Below are 6062 nucleotides of genomic sequence, written 5' to 3'. Positions count from 1 at the left end.
GGAAGAGACTACTCTACATTTAAACATTTTAATAGCCTTTCAGAATAGGAAACATTACGAAGTGTCATACTAGCTCAAGTATTCAGTAAATATACTATTTTATATAAAAGGTAATAAATACATATAAAAATTTAATTCAGCTGTATTTATTATGGCTAAAATACCTATTCTTATTCCTGAAATGCCTAACTTTGCAAATTATCAGATTACATTTATGTCATCTGACATACAAAATTCTTGCCCACCTATCTGCATTTGGCATTCTTTTTTATGCTGGAATAGAAAGCTGTCAGAACATGCACTGGAAATGGAAATATTAATGCTACAACAACAATGAATTTTCCTAAGCCCTAGGTAAGCCTCCTTCACAAGCTTCGAGGCTAGTTAGGATACAGAAACGGAAGCATAAGGATTTCTTCCGTTGTAAGAATTGGGCAATAAAAGTGCACTCGGGAAAATCTTGTATGTACTAGAACCTCCCCCACAAACAAGCTTATAAGCAGAGTATTCTGCTGAATACCATCCGGTTCTAGTAACGGAGCACTTATGCTTCTCCTTAATTTCCTCCTTGGAGATTAATAAAATATTAAGACTACATCCTGCTTTCCTGTACAAACTACTCTTGGGACATGAATTCCCCTTCATCCTCTGTAGTAAAAGGTGATGCAGAAACTAAATTTCAGCTACTGATTGACTTAAGCTAAAACAATCAGCCCAGCCACCTATGACACAAAAAGCAAGCAAAGCAGAGGTTGCTCTGTTCACAGACATTGCTACACTTTAAAAAAAAAGTAGATAAAATATATAGACAATATTCTTCTTGAAATGCTCTAGTCACCAGCCCGGACCTGGCAAGTGAACAAGGAGCCTGTACATTATGTCTGTTGAACAATATTATACAGAGCCACCAACATTAAATCAAAGTGTTAATGCATTTGTATGTGTAAAGCAAATGCAGTAATCCCACTGAGTACATGCATTGATATCTGAGAGATGGGATTTCATTACTCCCTGTAATTAAACTAGAATAAGGTCATTGGTGTGCTGCATCCCACTTACTCTAAACTAAAGGCATAGAAGTTGATCGCTAGTCCAGTATCTGCTTGCTATTGCCACTGAATTGTGTCTTCTGTTTGCAGAGCAGATTTGGATACTATGCACCCCAAACACTGAACATAGCTGCCAAGTTATCCCTTTTTTACAGGGATTTTCCCTTATGCTGAATAGGCTTCCTCGCGAGAAAAGGGAAAACTTGGCAGCTATGACACTGAACAGACAAGCCACTAAAAGGTGCTTTCAGAGAGCGGAGAACGACCATTACTAACCATCTTAAAAATTGAGTAAAAGGCAATATTTGGGCAGGGGCTTCTCTGATCACTGCAGCATGGTGATGCCTTTGATTTCCATGCAATTCTTCAAAATTACAGGTGTTACTTAAGGTTTTGGAGGTGGCAGCACTAGTTCCAAATGACACCACGTGCATTTTTTTTTAGTGTCTAATTCAGGGGTGACCCAAAGACCTCTGGCCTCTTGCTCTCCAGGCAACTATGTGGAAAAAACTTCCCCTTCCATATTGTGTGTGACAGAGTGAAGGAGAGAGAAGACACGGTTGCTACATGATGAAACCATTAAAAAGGGGGGGTGGCTCACCCGCTTTTGGCTGCTTCCCCATCCACAGCAAGCATGCAACTGCCAACAGATTCCACCTGAAAGAATGCAGCCCCTGATATTGCAGGTGGGGGGGATGATTCTTGATCCACATTCCTGGTCTAAAACATCATTCTGAATGCTGAAGATCTGAGAGCAGAAAAGGAAGTTACAGGAAGTTAATTCCACATATTACATGCACAGCGAATTGTAGGGTGGTTTTTTTGGGGTGTGTGTGTGTTGATTACAGTTTCAATAGGTTTTATGGATTTGTTCCTATGCATAAGATTGGAGCGTTACTTCTAAGTGCATAGGATTAGATCAGGCATCCCCAAACTTCGGCTCTCCAGATGTTTTGGACTACAATTCCCATCATCCCTGACCACTGGTCCTCTTAGCTAGGGATCATGGGAGTTGTAGGCCAAAACATCTGGAGGGCCGCAGTTTGGGGATGCCTGGATTAGATGGTTGAGTTCAATGATGTTCATTCTCTTTATCCTCCCTTTTGACAAAGGAGCTGTGTGTTTGTGTTAAAAAACCAAGGCAGAAGGAGTGGGGATATTTTTTGAGTTCAAACAGTAAAAAGCATTCAATGCATTCTTTGTACATGCAGTGTTTTGCATTAGTACTCAAAACAGAATAAACCACTGAATCAAAGACCAAGCTAGCATGCTGTTAACTGTTGTACTTGCCTGCATCTATTGGGATCAAACAGTAATGGAGTATCAAGGACCACTATAAAATAGTCACAGGTATTGCATGCCATTTTCAGGCGTACCAGTGCATGAGCAGTTAACACCTTAGTGACTTAAAACGCCATTGACAGTAGATTCTAGTGGGAACCTGAAATTATAGGTATAAAGCATATAACCTCAAACCTCAGTTTGTTCCATTAACTGGACCTTTGATATCAGGGTAGAGAGGTTACCTTTTTAAAAAATATGAAAGGACTCCTCAGTAGCTATGTGATTTTAACAGTTGCAATGGTGGGAAAGCTTCCTCTATGAAACCTTTGCCTGTCACGGATGTTAAAGGCACAGGAATTTGCTTGTAATTGGAGAGATTGTTTCATTTCACTTATGAATCATTTCCCCTGAAACAATAAAAATAAAGAAAAGCATCAACAATAAAAACAATAATATATAACAACAATTTCAATTTGATATTAGTCTAATCATGTATAGTAAGGTAAAGGTAAAGGGACCCCTGACCATTAGGTCCAGTCGTGACCGACTCTGGGGTTGCGCGCTCATCTCGCATTATTGGCCGAGGGAGCTGGCATATAGCTTCCAGGTCATGTGGCCAGCATGACAAAGCCGCTTCTGGCAAACCAGAGCAGCACATGGAAACGCCGTTTACCTTCCTGCTGTAGCGGTTCCTATTTATCTACTTGCATTTTGACGTGCTTTTGAACTGCTAGGTTGGCAGGAGCTGGGACCAAGCAACGGGAGCTCACCCCATCACAGGGATTCGAACCGCTGACCTTCTGATCAGCAAGCCCTAGGCTCAGTGGTTTAACCACAGCGCCACCTGGGTCCCACCAATCATGTATAGTAGCAGTGATTTTTTCCTGGGGGTTCTCAAGGGTACACAGTAGCAGCACCTTTTCTCTCTCTCCAGAAGAAAATCACTGTATGGTAGTAGAAATAAAAATAAAACCTTTCCCAGTAGCACCTTATAGGTTAGGGAGAAGTTTGTTCTATTTACTGATGTGTAGCTGAAAATGTATACACTCCTGGTTAAAGTTTTTATGTCAGCATAGGATGTTTTAGAGCAGGCAGGGTAATAATCGGCTCTCCAGATGTTTATGTTGATGTTGTTGTTTAGTTATTTAGTAGTGTCTGACCCCATGGACCAGAGCACGCCAGGCACTCCTGTCTTCCACTGCCTCCCACAGTTTGGTCAGACTCATGTTGGTGGCTTCGAGAACACTGTCCAACCATCTTGTCCTCTGTCGTCCCCTTCTCCTTGTGCCCTCAATCTTTCCCAACATCAGGGTCTTTTCCAGGGAGTCTTCTCTTCTCATGAGGTGGCCAAAGTATTGGAGCTTCAACTTCAGGATCTGTCCTTCCAGTTGAGCACTCAGGGCTGATTTCCTTAAGAATGGATAGGTTTGATATTCTTGCAGTCTCCTCCAGCACCATAATTCAAAAGCATCAATTCTTCAGCGATCAGCCTTCTTTATGGTCCAGCTCTCACTTCCATACATCACTACTGGGGAAACCATAGCTTCAACTATACGGACCTTTGTCGGCAAGGTGATGTCTCTGCTTTTTAATATTGTTACTGGGCTCCAAATCCCATCAGTTCTAGCCAGCATTGCCAGCGACCAGGAATGAATAGGGGTGTTGTGGGCTGCAATCCAAAGCATAGGGAGGACTACAATTTCCCCATCTAAGATGCATCTGTTACTTGCGCAGAAGCTATCCACAATTTGTAGTATTTGCAGGAGCCAGCTAGTAGATAGGCTAGTAGTCAAGACCTAAGAGCAAAGCAGAGGAGAGCAGGAGTCGGGGCTAAGAAACAAGCCAGGATTAGTGGGACCTCCGGAGCTTGTGTCTTCAACAAGAGGTGAGACAACGGAGTATACCCGGACACAAGGACGTGAACAACCCTCGGCAGCAAGCCTCTAACCCCGAAAGGGTAAGAACGGCAGCAAAAATTTCCCATATTCTTAATCCCTTAACCTAGAAAAAGGGTCACTAAAGAGGAGACTAAGAGGAGAAGGGGGAACGATTTGGATTTTAACTATAAAAAGGACCCGACGTGAATCATGGTGGTCCAGTAAATATTAATTAACCCCAGAGGACTAGTGCACAAAGATTAAAGGTTAGGGAGAAGATTCTTTTTGAAATATTATGGAAATCCTTCTCATTATACTTAAATAATCGCACAGAGATATTCAACAAGTATCGGGGAGAAAAGGAGAACAGTATTTATATCCTGTATTCTGCAGTGGTGCTTTGGCTCACGATAGAAGCTACAGCAAGGGAGTTTAACCGCTAGCACTGCTAGCGAAAGAAAAGTGAAAGGCATGGAAAAGCGAAGGAAAGAAGACACAGGGGAGAGACAATATATGTTATTTGGCTGTATGGTGGTGGTTGCAGGGCTGCTTTAGGGAGAAGAAACATAAGATAGCTGCTATGCTTATAACCACAACAGAAAATTATTAGTACTTTTAAAAGACTAGAATCAGAGTGAGCCATGTGACTTGTGGGGTGTATGACAGTCAATGGATTTGGACAGCTGACTGAATGGTCTTGCTACATTTTTGCTCTTATTTAATAAAGCTATTGTTGTTGCTGAATTGTCACGCTACATTTTTGCTCTTATGAAGTTACTTTGTGTTATGAATGGTTTATGCTACATCCCTGCATTGAAGTCACAACTACTCTGTTAAGGTAACAATAAATTTCTTTTATGGATGCCAGAACAGTTAGACTAGCATAAAAACAAGCATAAATTTGTCGTGTAGAGAAAAGCGCATGGGAAAGCAGCTCCCGTCCAGAACAGATCAGTAACTGTGCCTTAGAATCTGGTGAGGATTCCAAAGAGTCACACACGCCCTGGATCAGAGGAGCCATTATAGCTGGAGATATATGAACTGCCCCTTATTTGTAGTGTGACTTGACATGCAGATAAACTGATTATTTCTCTGCCTCGCCCCCATTACTTCGGATCTCATTTTTAAAGCCATTTGCAGTGATGTGAAGAAGCTATTTATCAATTTGATTAGCCCTGCACATGAATGACTCTCCAGGTGGCAATATTCATCCCAGGGACTGCTTTATGTGGTTCCTCTGTGCACACAAACAGCGGCACTGAGGCTGTAGACCTCTTTATGGCTTTTAAGCTAAGAACAAGCATTATTGCTTAACCAATGAGAATTGATAAGAGGAAACCTGCTTATGACATTCACCTCACTGGAAGAGCTCATTCTCTCTCTCTCTGCTGAAACGGGTAATCTTTAATTCTTAGTATTTAAGAGACTTGTCATTCTTATCTCCTTTTGCAACTACTGGAATTGCAATTTAGGAAATGCACCCTATTTTTAATAAGTATGTTTCGTTTTGTTGTTGTTGGCATCTGTCGGTCTTCAGAGACAATAGAGTGCACCTCTGGAGGTGAAGTCAAACACCTGCGATTGCAGCAGTGAAGTGACCTCCCTGGGTCACAAGCCTGGGCAGTGTGTATGGAGGTCCTGGGCCGGCTAGACAATAAGTCCCCCCTCTTAGCCTCACTGATGTGGCCCAAAGGAAAGCAGAGCAATACATTTGGCGCAAATCTGTTAAGGATGAGAGAAATATTGTGGCACATTATCCTTGAAATTCACATTCAAATGACTGACAAAATCCAATGGTCTCTGAATTGGTTTGGTGATCTTTCCTCTTTTATTTTTTTGAGCCAATATGACT

The sequence above is a fragment of the Zootoca vivipara genome, chromosome 3 (assembly GCF_965207765.1).
Source record: "Zootoca vivipara chromosome 3, rZooViv2.hap1.1, whole genome shotgun sequence".
Taxonomy (NCBI): domain Eukaryota; kingdom Metazoa; phylum Chordata; class Lepidosauria; order Squamata; family Lacertidae; genus Zootoca; species Zootoca vivipara.
Note: the sequence above shows the minus strand (reverse complement) of the source record.